Here is a 12,037-nt window from a genome sequence, read left to right as displayed (position 1 = left end):
AGGGTGGATAAAGCGCTCACACGTTTGTCTAAAAAGGTGGCACTACCGTCTCCGGATACGGCCGCCCTAAAGGAACCTGCTGATAGAAAGCAGGAGGCTATCCTAAAGTCTATATATACACACACTGGTGTTATACTGAGACCAGCTATTGCTTCAGCGTGGATGTGCAGTGCTGCTGCTGCTTGGTCAGATTCCCTGTCGGAAAATATTGACACCCTAGACAGGGACTCTATATTGCTAACCGTAGAGCATATAAAAGACTCAGTCTTGTACATGAGAGATGCACAGAGGGAGATCTGCCGGCTGGCATCTAGAATAAGTGCATTGTCCATTTCTGCTAGGAGAGGCTTATGGACTCGGCAGTGGACAGGGGATGCAGATTCTAAAAGGCACATGGAAGTTTTGCCTTATAAGGGCGAGGAGTTATTCGGGGATGGTCTCTCAGACCTTGTTTCCACAGCAACAGCTGGGAAGTCAGCATTTTTGCCCCATGTCCCCTCACAGCCTAAGAAAGCGCCGTATTATCAGGTACAGTCCTTTCGACCCCAGAAAAACAGGCGGGGAAAAGGCGGGTCCTTTCTGTCTAGAGGCAGAGGAAGGGGAAAAAAGCTGCAACACACAGCAGGTTCCCAGGAACAAAAGTCCTCCCCCGCTTCTTCCAAATCCGCTGCATGACGGTGGGGCTCCACAGGTGAAGCCAGGTACGGTGGGGGGCCGCCTCAAAAATTTCAGCGATCAGTGGCTTCGCTCACGGGTGGATCCCTGGATCCTTCAAGTAGTATCTCAGGGGTACAAGCTGGAATTCGAGGCGCCTCCCCCCCGCCGTTTCCTCAAATCGGCCTTACTGACAACTCCCTCGGGCAGGGAGGCTGTACTAGAGGCAATTCACAAGCTGTATTCCCAGCAGGTGATAGTCAAGGTACCCCTACTTCAACAAGGACGGGGTTACTATTCCACACTGTTTGTGGTACCGAAACCGGACGGTTCGGTGAGACCCATTTTAAATTTGAAATCCTTGAACACATACATAAAAAGATTCAAGTTCAAGATGGAATCGCTCAGGGCGGTTATTGCAAGCCTGGACGAGGGGGATTACATGGTATCCCTGGACATCAAGGATGCTTACCTGCATGTCCCAATTTACCTTCCTCACCAGGAGTACCTCAGATTTGTGGTACAGGATTGCCATTACCAATTCCAGACACTACCGTTTGGACTGTCCACGGCACCGAGGGTGTTTACCAAGGTAATGGCAGAAATGATGATACTCCTTCGAAAAAAGGGAGTTTTAATTATCCCGTACTTGGACGATCTCCTAATAAAGGCGAGGTCCAGGGAGCAATTACTGGTCGGAGTAGCACTATCTCGGGAAGTGCTACAACAGCATGGCTGGATTCTAAACATTCCAAAGTCACAACTGGTTCCTTCCACACGCTTACTGTTCCTGGGGATGATTCTGGACACAGAACAGTAAAAAGTGTTTCTCCCGCAGGAGAAAGCCAAGGAGCTGTCATCTCTAGTCAGAGAACTCCTAAAACCAAAACGGGTATCGGTGCATCACTGCACACGAGTCCTGGGAAAAATGGTGGCTTCATACGAAGCAATTCCATTCGGCAGGTTCCATGCAAGGACCTTCCAGTGGGACCTCTTGGACAAGTGGTCAGGATCGCATCTTCAGATGCATCAACTGATAACCCTGTCTCCAAGGACCAGGGTGTCTCTACTGTGGTGGCTGCAGAGTGCTCATCTTCTAGAGGGCCGCAGATTCGGCATACAGGACTGGGTCCTGGTGACCACGGATGCCAGCCTTCGAGGCTGGGGCGCAGTCACACAGGGAAGAAATTTCCAGGGACTTTGGTCAAGTCAGGAGTCGTCTCTACACATAAATATTCTGGAACTGAGGGCCATTTACAATGCCCTAAGTCAGGCAAGGCCCCTGCTTCAAAACCAGCCGGTTCTGATCCAATCAGACAACATCACGGCAGTCGCCCATGTAAACCGACAGGGCGGCACAAGAAGCAGGATGGCGATGGCAGAAGCCACAAGGATTCTCCGATGGGCAGAAAATCACGTACTAGCACTGTCAGCAGTGTTCATTCCGGGAGTGGACAACTGGGAAGCAGACTTCCTCAGCAGACACAACCTACACCCGGGAGAGTGGGGACTTCATCCAGAAGTCTTCCTACTGTTGGTAAACCATTGGGAAAGGCCACAGGTGGACATGATGGCGTCCCGCCTCAACAAAAAGCTAAAGCGATATTGCGCCAGGTCAAGGGACCCTCAGGCGATAGCTGTGGACGCTCTAGTGACACCGTGGGTGTACCAGTCGGTTTATGTGTTCCCTCCTCTGCCTCTCATACCAAAGGTACTGAGAATAATAAGAAGGCGAGGAGTAAGAACGATACTCGTGGTTCCGGATTGGCCAAGAAGAGCTTGGTACCCGGAACTTCAAGAAATGTTATCAGAGGACCCATGGCCTCTACCGCTCAGACAGGATCTGCTACAGCAGGGGCCCTGTCTGTTCCAAGACTTACCGCGGCTGCGTTTGACAGCATGGCGGTTGAATTCCGGATCCTAAAGGAAAAGGGCATTCCGGAGGAAGTCATTCCTACGCTGATAAAAGCCAGGAAAGAAGTAACCGCAAACCATTATCACCGTATTTGGCGAAAATATGTTGCGTGGTGTGAGGCCAGGAAGGCCCCTACAGAGGAATTTCAGCTGGGTCGTTTTCTGCACTTCCTACAGTCGGGAGTGACTATGGGCCTAAAATTGGGTTCCATTAAGGTCCAGATTTCGGCTCTGTCGATTTTCTTCCAGAAAGAACTGGCTTCACTGCCTGAAGTTCAGACTTTTGTAAAGGGAGTGCTTCATATTCAGCCCCCTTTTGTGCCTCCTGTGGCACCTTGGGATCTCAATGTGGTGTTGAGTTTCCTAAAATCACATTGGTTTGAACCACTTAAAACTGTGTATCTGAAATATCCCACGTGGAAAGTGGTCATGTTATTGGCCTTGGCTTCGGCCAGGCGTGTGTCAGAATTGGCGGCTTTGTCATGTAAAAGCCCTTATCTGATTTTCCATATGGATAGGGCAGAATTGAGGACTCGTCCCCAGTTTCTCCCTAAGGTGGTATCAGCTTTTCACTTGAACCAACCTATTGTGGTGCCTGCGGCTACTAGGGACTTGGGGGATTCCAAGTTACTGGACGTAGTCAGGGCCTTGAAAATTTATGTTTCCAGGACGGCTGGAGTCAGGAAAACCGACTCGCTTTTTATCCTGTATGCACCCAACAAAATAGGTGCTCCTGCTTCTAAGCAGACTATTGCTCGCTGGATTTGTAGCACAATTCAGCTGGCGCATTCTGCGGCTGGATTGCCGCATCCTAAATCAGTGAAAGCCCATTCCACGAGGAAGGTGGGCTCATCTTGGGCGGCTGCCCGAGGGGTCTCGGCTTTACAACTTTGCCGAGCTGCAACTTGGTCAGGGGCAAACACGTTTGCTAAATTCTACAAATTTGATACCCTGGCTGAGGAGGACCTTGAGTTCTCTCATTTGGTGCTGCAGAGTCATCCGCACTCTCCCGCCCGTTTGGGAGCTTTGGTATAATCCCCATGGTCCTTACGGAGTCCCCAGCATCCACTAGGACGTCAGAGAAAATAAGAATTTACTCACCGGTAATTCTATTTCTCGTAGTCCGTAGTGGATGCTGGGCGCCCATCCCAAGTGCGGATTGTCTGCAATACTTGTATATAGTTATTGCCTAACTAAAGGGTTATTGTTGAGCCATCTGTTGAGAGGCTCAGTTATATTTCATACTGTTAACTGGGTATAATATCACGAGTTATACGGTGTGGCTGGTATGAGTCTTACCCGGGATTCAAAATCCTTCCTTATTGTGTCAGCTCTTCCGGGCACAGTATCCTAACTGAGGTCTGGAGGAGGGGCATAGAGGGAGGAGCCAGTGCACACCAGATAGTACCAAATCTTTCTTATAGAGTGCCCAGTCTCCTGCGGAGCCCGTCTATCCCCCCCCATGGTCCTTACGGAGTCCCCAGCATCCACTACGGACTACGAGAAATAGAATTACCGGTGAGTAAATTCTTATTTTCACTACTAGAAGTACAGTACCACAGTCACATTTGTGTGCATTTTATACAGTGTGACTAGGTATGTTTGTTTGTTGGAGCAGTACAGGTAGAATAGAAACATGTCAGTAATAACCTGTTTCAGGAGTGTGTCTTCTGAGTTAACTACTTAATGGGGCGGATATTCCATGTGTGATAATGGAGCCACAATGCTGTTGTAAGTCCGCCTATGCTACTTGGTGTCTTGAGGATATTTTGTTTGTGCCCTCAAAGTAAATTTTGAGCTTTTTTTTTTTTTTTTTTTTAAATTGACCATATATGCAGTGTAATGGTACTATGGTTCTTGCTTCCACAGGGTTAATTTTGGACATGCTTCTGTTGCAGGAAACGCACAGGGTTAATTTTGGACGTGTGTCTGTTGCAGGAAACAGTCTAATCTGTCTGATAACATGGGCAGCTTTCTATTTAACAGTATATTACAGGACAGAACCCTCCTTGTTGCTTTTCAAAGGGTTACACTGCAAAGCCAGCACACATACAGGCAGTGGTGGACTAGGGAATGAAGGGCCCACCGGGGAAAAGCCGTACTATGGGGCACATGTTTAGGGGTGTGGCCAGTCACTCAGAGAGTACATGGGCTGAGTCCCTTGATAAATATATATAGTAAATACTGCTAGTGCATCATAATAATGTACCAGATTAATTACGGCAGTGCATTGTACAAAATACACCATAGTCCTGTGCAGTATAAGGTAACATATGTATCATGTATAATTCAAGTGCACAGACTGGAACCTAATCCCTAGAAGAGGAGATGGGCCTCCAAGTACCCCTGTGGGCCAGTCCAACCCTGCATACTGACAGACAATATTTCATTGCACATTTATAAAAACGATATTTCTTTTCTTGTACAACCTTTCAGCAGTCTAGGTTTCCGTATGGCTAAGGCGGGGTACACACTGAGCAGTATATTGGTCTTCAATCGAATGGCCTGTCGGCTGGTGTGTACCCCCGTTATGTCTGTGAACAACGTTGTTCACAGACGTAGCTGGTTGGCCCTGCAGCACAGCCGATGGCCGATATATATGGGTGCATTTGGCTGTGTGTACGGGAGTGTATGGATGATGGGTCGACATGCATTAGGTAGACAGTGCTTAAGATCAACAGGTTCAAAAGGTCAACATAACAGTGGTCGACATTTTTATTTTTCTCCTTCATCCACTAGGGGCCACTGGAGCGTAGTTACAATGGGGAAATAGTAGGCAGTAATTGGGAGCTGGCACTTTAAAATTCTCACACTGTGGCTAGCTCCTCCCCTACTATCTCCCCTCCAAGCCAGTCTTAGTTAGTGCCCGATGTGAGCTGGTTCACTTGGGTTTAGCTGAAGAAATTGTTTCTTTTTTCTTTATTATTTTATTTTCTTTCTTACACACACAGACTGGCAGCTCTGCCACTGCCAGTCTGCACCACGGGAGCTGCCGACGGGGTCCCATCGCAGCTGCGTGCGGCTCGGGATGGGCCCTGGCTGAGGGAGACACTGAGCTTCTCCTGAGTTGGCCGGACACCGCTGCGTGCGGCGCGTGTCGGGGCCGCTCCACCAGCAGAAGATTCCGGCAGCACGGCAGCGGTAAGTCTCAAAAGTGACCGGACACCGCTGCGTGCGGCGCGTGTCGGGGTCGCTCTGTCGAGCAGAGTATAAGTCAACACCGCTGAGTGCGGCGCGTGTCTGGACTACATCAGGACAGCGGTGAGTACAATCTCCCCCCCCCCCTCCAGACTCATCTACAGATTTAATTGTGCACCCCCCCTATAATCCCCAGTCAGAGACAGGCTGACGGGTATCAGAGGCGCAATTATTATTTTGAATTTGAAATTACGTGGGGGGCGGAGCTACAGCCCGCTCTGTAAGCGGGCTCAGCGCTCTCCGCTCCCGGCCGCAGCATAAGGCAGCCGGTGATACACTTCCCGCTTATTTTTACACTTCTGCGGGTTTCATTTGCAATTGAAAGCGCCCTGGCCGCAGCATACAGGCGGCCGGGGGGGATATACTGTGTTTGAATGGGGGGGGGGGGGGGGAGCCAACTCCCGCTCCGCTCCCCGGCCGCAGCATACAGGCGGCCGGGAGGGATACAAGGCGCTTCCCGCTTACTGTACACAGCAGCGGGTTTTCAAACTTGGCGCCGAATCGGGGGAGGGGGAGCTAACTCCCGCTCCGTACGGCGGCTCTCCGGCAGCTGCAGCACAAGTCCTCCGCTCCCCGGACCGCTGCAGCACAAGTCCTCCGCTCCCCGGACCGCTGCAGCACAAATCCTCTGCTCCCCGGACCGCTGCAGCACAGGTCCTCCGCTCTCCGGCAGCTGCAGCACAAGTCCTCCGCTCCCCGGACCGCTGCAGCACAAGTCCTCTGCTCCCCGGACCGCTGCAGCACAGGTCCTCCGCTCTCCGGCCGCTGCAGCACAGGTCCTCCGCTCTCCGGCCGCTGCAGCACAAGTCCTCCGCTCCCCGGACCGCTGCAGCACAAGTCCTCTACTCCCCGGACCGCGGCAAGCTCCTTTCCTCTGCCTGGCTGTTCAAGGAGAATATTTTACTTTTAAAAGGTATCTTTTTCTGTGCATGCAGATGCTGGCTGCCATTCCTCCCTGCAGGGGAGTCATTTCAGAGAGGCTGTAGATCAGGAACCTGCTCTATTGCAGGAGCTGGTGCTCAGCTCATTAATGATTAAAATCTAGGGTGCAAGTATTGATCTACCCTGGTATTTATCTACCCTGTTAGAAGGTTCACATAGACAATATTTCTCTGACGTCCTAGTGGATGCTGGGAACTCCGTAAGGACCATGGGGAATAGCGGCTCCGCAGGAGACTGGGCACAAAAGTAAAGCTTTAGGACTACCTGGTGTGCACTGGCTCCTCCCCCTATGACCCTCCTCCAAGCCTCAGTTAGATTTTTGTGCCCGGCCGAGAAGGGTGCACGCTAGGGGCTCTCCTGAGCTGCTTAGTGAAAGTTTAGTTTTAGTTTTTTTATTTTCAGTGAGACCTGCTGGCAACAGGCTCACTGCATCGAGGGACTAAGGGGAGAAGAAGCGAACCTACCTAAGTGGTGGTAGCTTGGGCTTCTTAGGCTACTGGACACCATTAGCTCCAGAGGGACCGAACACAGGCCCAGCCTCGGAGCTCGGTCCCAGAGCCGCGCCGCCGGCCCCCTTACAGAGCCAGAAGCAAGAAGAGGTCCGGAAAAATCGGCGGCAGAAGACATCAGTCTTCAACAAGGTAGCGCACAGCACTGCAGCTGTGCGCCATTGTTACTCAGGCACACTTCACACTTCGGTCACTGAGGGTGCAGGGCGCTAGGGGGGGGCGCCCTGAGCAGCAATGTAAACACCTTGGCTGGCATAAATACACCACATATAACCCCCAGGGCTATATGGATGTATTTTAACCCCTGCCAGAACTCACCAAAAAGCGGGAGAAAAGGCCGCCGAGAAGGGGGCGGAGCCTATCTCCTCAGCACACGGGCGCCATTTTCCATCACAGCTCCGCTGGAAGGACGTCTCCCTGACTCTCCCCTGCAGTCCTGCACTACCGAAAAGGGTAAAAAAGAGAGGGGGGCACTAATTTGGCGCAGTTTTAATACTAACAGCAGCTATAAAGGGAAAAGCACATTTTATAGTGGTATTCCTGTCTATATATAGCGCTCTGGTGTGTGCTGGCATACTCTCCCTCTGTCTCCCCAAAGGGCTAGTGGGGTCCTGTCCTCTATCAGAGCATTCCCTGTGTGTGTGCGGTGTGTCGGTACGATTGTGTCGACATGTTTGAGGAGGAAAATGAGATGGAGGCGGAGCAATTGCCTATTATAGAGTTGTCACCCCCTAGGGAGTCGACACCTGAGTGGATGAGCTTATGGAATTGAGACAGCCGGCTACTCAGCTTGTGCCTGTCCAGGGGTCTCAAACGCCATCAGGGGCTTTAAAACGCCCGTTACCTCACATGGCAGACACGGATACTGACTCCAGTGTCGATGATGAGGAGACAAACGTGACTTCCACTAGGGCCACACGTTACATGATTGAAGCAATGAAAAATGTATTGCATATCTCTGATAATACAAGTACCACTAAAAAGGGTATTATGTTTGGTGAGAAAAAACTGCCTGTAGTTTTTCCTGTATCCGAGGAATTAAATGAAGTGTGTGATGAGGCGTGGGTTTCCCCCGATAAAAAACTGATAATTCCTAAAAGGTTATTGGCATCGTACCCTTTCCCGCCAGAGGATAGGGCACGTTGGGAAACACCCCCTAGGGTGGAAAAGCGCTCACACGCTTGTCTAAACAGGTAGCACTACCCTCTCCTGATACGGCCGCCCTAAAGGAACCTGCCGATAGAAAGCTGGAGAATATCCTAAAATGTATATACACTCACACGGGTGTTATACTGCGACCAGCAATCGCCTCAGCCTGGATGTGCAGTGCGGGCCTGGCGTGGTCGGATTCCCTGACTGAAAATATTGATACCCTAGATAGGGACAGTATATTACTGACTATAGAGCATTTGAAGGATGCATTTCTATATATGCGTGATGCACAGAGGGATATTTGCCGACTGGCATCAAGAGTTAGCGCGCTGTCCATTTCTGCAAGAAGAGGTTTATGGACGCGGCAGTGGTCAGGTGATGCGGATTCTAAAAGGCACATGGAAGTATTGCCTTATAAGGGGGAGGAGTTATTTGGGGTAGGTCTATCAGACCTGGTAGCCACGGCAACTGCTGGAAAATCCACATTTTTACCCCAGGTAGCTTCTCAACCTAAGAAGACGCCGTATTATCAGGCGCAGTCCTTTCGGCCCCATAAGGGCAAGCGGGCAAAAGGCGCCTCATTTCTGCCCCGTGGCAGAGGGAGAGGAAAAAGGCTGCAACAAACAGCCAGTTCCCAGGAACAAAAGCCCTCTCCCGCCTCCGCAAAGTCCTCAGCATGACGCTGGGGCTTTACAAGCGGACTCAGGCACGGTGGGGGCCCATCTCAAGAAGTTCAGTGCGCAGTGGGCCCACTCGCAAGTGGACCCCTGGATCCTTCAGGTGGTATCTCAGGGGTACAAATTGGAATTCGAGACGTCTCCCCCTCGCCGTTTTCTAAAGTCTGCTTTACCGACGTCTCCCTCAGACAGGGAGGCAGTATTGGAAGCCATTCACAAGCTATATTCCCAGCAGGTGATAATCAAGGTACCCCTCCTACAACAGGGAAAGGGGTACTATTCCACACTATTTGTGGTACCGAAGCCGGACGGCTCGGTGAGACCAATTTTAAACCTAAAATCCTTGAACACTTACATACAAAGGCTCAAATTCAAGATGGAGTCACTCAGAGCAGTGATTGCAAACCTGGAAGAAGGGGACTATATGGTGTCTCTGGACATCAAAGATGCTTACTTATACCCCTTTTCCACTTACGATCACGGGTCGCAGCCGGGAGCCTGACACGGGAGCTGCCCCCTGCTGCGACCCGTGCTCGTCCCCTTTCCCATCAGCAGTCACAACCCGGCATATGCCGGGTTGGTGACGCTTCTAGTGACGCGGCAGGGGCGGCGCAGGGAGATCACATGATCTCCCAGCGCCGCCCTTCCATACAGTGTAAACGGGAGCCGTGTCGCATCGACACGGCTCCCGTTTACACTACAACCCTACCCGGATCATTCCCGTGTCCTACCCAGGTAAATAGCCGGGTAGGATTCACGGGTCACTTGATCCGGGTTGACCCTTTTCCACTTGCCAAAAACATGGGTAAATGCGCGCCCCCGTGCATTTACCCGTGTTTTTTGAGCTAGTGGAAAAGGGGCACTACATGTCCCAATTTACCCTTCTCACCAAGGGTACCTCAGGTTTGTGGTACAGAACTGTCACTATCAGTTTCAGACGCTGCCGTTTGGATTGTCCACGGCACCCCGGGTCTTTACCAAGGTAATGGCCGAAATGATGATACTCCTTCGAAGGAAGGGAGTTTTAGTTATCCCTTACTTGGAGGATCTCCTGATAAGGGCAAGATCCAGGGAACAGTTGGAAGTCGGAGTAGCACTATCTCAGGTAGTGCTGCGCCAGCACGGTTGGATTCTCAATATTCCAAAATCGCAGCTGATCCCGACGACACGACTTCTATTCCTAGGGATGATCCTGGACACAGTCCAGAAAAAGGTGTTTCTCCCGGAGGAGAAAGCCAGGGAGTTATCCGAACTAGTCAGAAATCTCCTAAAACCAGGCCAAGTCTCAGTGCATCAATGCACAAGGGTCCTGGGAAAGATGGTGGCTTCTTACGAAGCAATCCCATTCGGCAGATTCCACGCAAGAACCTTCCAGTGGGATCTGCTAGAAAAATGGTCCGGGTCGCATCTTCAGATGCATCAGCGGATAATCTTGTCACCAAGGACAAGGGTGTCTCTCCTGTGGTGGTTGCAGAGTGCTCATCTTCTAGAGGGCCGCAGATTCGGCATTCAGGACTGGGTCCTGGTGACCACGGATGCCAGCCTGAGAGGCTGGGGAGCAGTCACACAGGGAAGAAATTTCCAGGGCTTGTGGTCAAGCCTGGAGACATCACTTCACATAAATATCCTGGAGCTAAGGGCCATCTACAAGGCTCTAAGCCTAGCAAGACCTCTGCTTCAAGGTCAGCCGGTGCTGATCCAGTCAGACAACATCACGGCAGTCGCCCACGTAAACAGACAGGGCGGCACAAGAAGCAGGAGGGCAATGGCAGAAGTTGCAAGGATTCTTCGCTGGGCGGAAAATCATGTGATAGCACTGTCAGCAGTGTTCATTCCGGGAGTGGACAACTGGGAAGCAGACTTCCTCAGCAGACACGACCTCCACCCGGGAGAGTGGGGACTTCACCCAGAAGTCTTCCACATGATTGTGAACCGTTGGGAAAAACCAAAGGTGGACATGATGGCGTCCCGCCTCAACAAAAAACTAGACAGGTATTGCGCCAGGTCAAGGGACCCTCAGGCAATAGCTGTGGACGCTCTGGTAACACCGTGGGTGTACCAGTCAGTGTATGTGTTCCCTCCTCTGCCTCTCATACCCAAGGTACTGAGAATCATAAGAAGGAGAGGAGTAAGGACTATACTCGTGGCTCCGGATTGGCCAAGAAGGACTTGGTACCCGGAACTTCAAGAGATGCTCACAGAGGACCCGTGGCCTCTACCTCTAAGAAAGGACCTGCTCCAGCAGGGACCCTGTCTGTTCCAAGACTTACCGCGGCTGCGTTTGACGGCATGGCGGTTGAACGCCGGATCCTGAAGGAAAAAGGCATTCCGGATGAAGTCATCCCTACCCTGATCAAAGCCAGGAAGGATGTAACCGTACAGCATTATCACCGTATTTGGCGTAAATATGTTGCGTGGTGCGAGGCCAGGAAGGCCCCTACAGAGGAATTTCAACTGGGTCGTTTCCTGCATTTCCTGCAAACAGGACTGTCTATGGGCCTAAAATTAGGGTCCATTAAGGTTCAAATTTCGGCCCTGTCGATTTTCTTCCAGAAAGAACTGGCTTCAGTTCCTGAAGTTCAGACGTTTGTCAAGGGGGTACTGCATATACAGCCTCCTTTTGTGCCTCCAGTGGCACCTTGGGATCTCAATGTAGTTTTGGGGTTCCTAAAATCACATTGGTTTGAACCACTCACCACTGTGGACTTAAAATATCTCACATGGAAAGTGGTAATGCTGTTGGCCCTGGCTTCAGCCAGGCGTGTCTCAGAATTGGCGGCTTTATCCTATAAAAGCCCTTACCTAATTTTTCATACGGACAGGGCAGAATTGAGGACTCGTCCTCAATTTCTCCCTAAGGTGGTTTCAGCGTTTCACTTGAACCAGCCTATTGTGGTACCTGCGGCTACTAGGGACTTGGAGGACTCCAAGTTGCTGGACGTAGTCAGGGCCCTGAAAATATATGTTTCCAGGACGGCTGGAGTCAGAAAA

This window comes from Pseudophryne corroboree, chromosome 1 (assembly GCF_028390025.1).
Source record: "Pseudophryne corroboree isolate aPseCor3 chromosome 1, aPseCor3.hap2, whole genome shotgun sequence".
NCBI lineage: Eukaryota > Metazoa > Chordata > Amphibia > Anura > Myobatrachidae > Pseudophryne > Pseudophryne corroboree.
Note: the sequence above shows the minus strand (reverse complement) of the source record.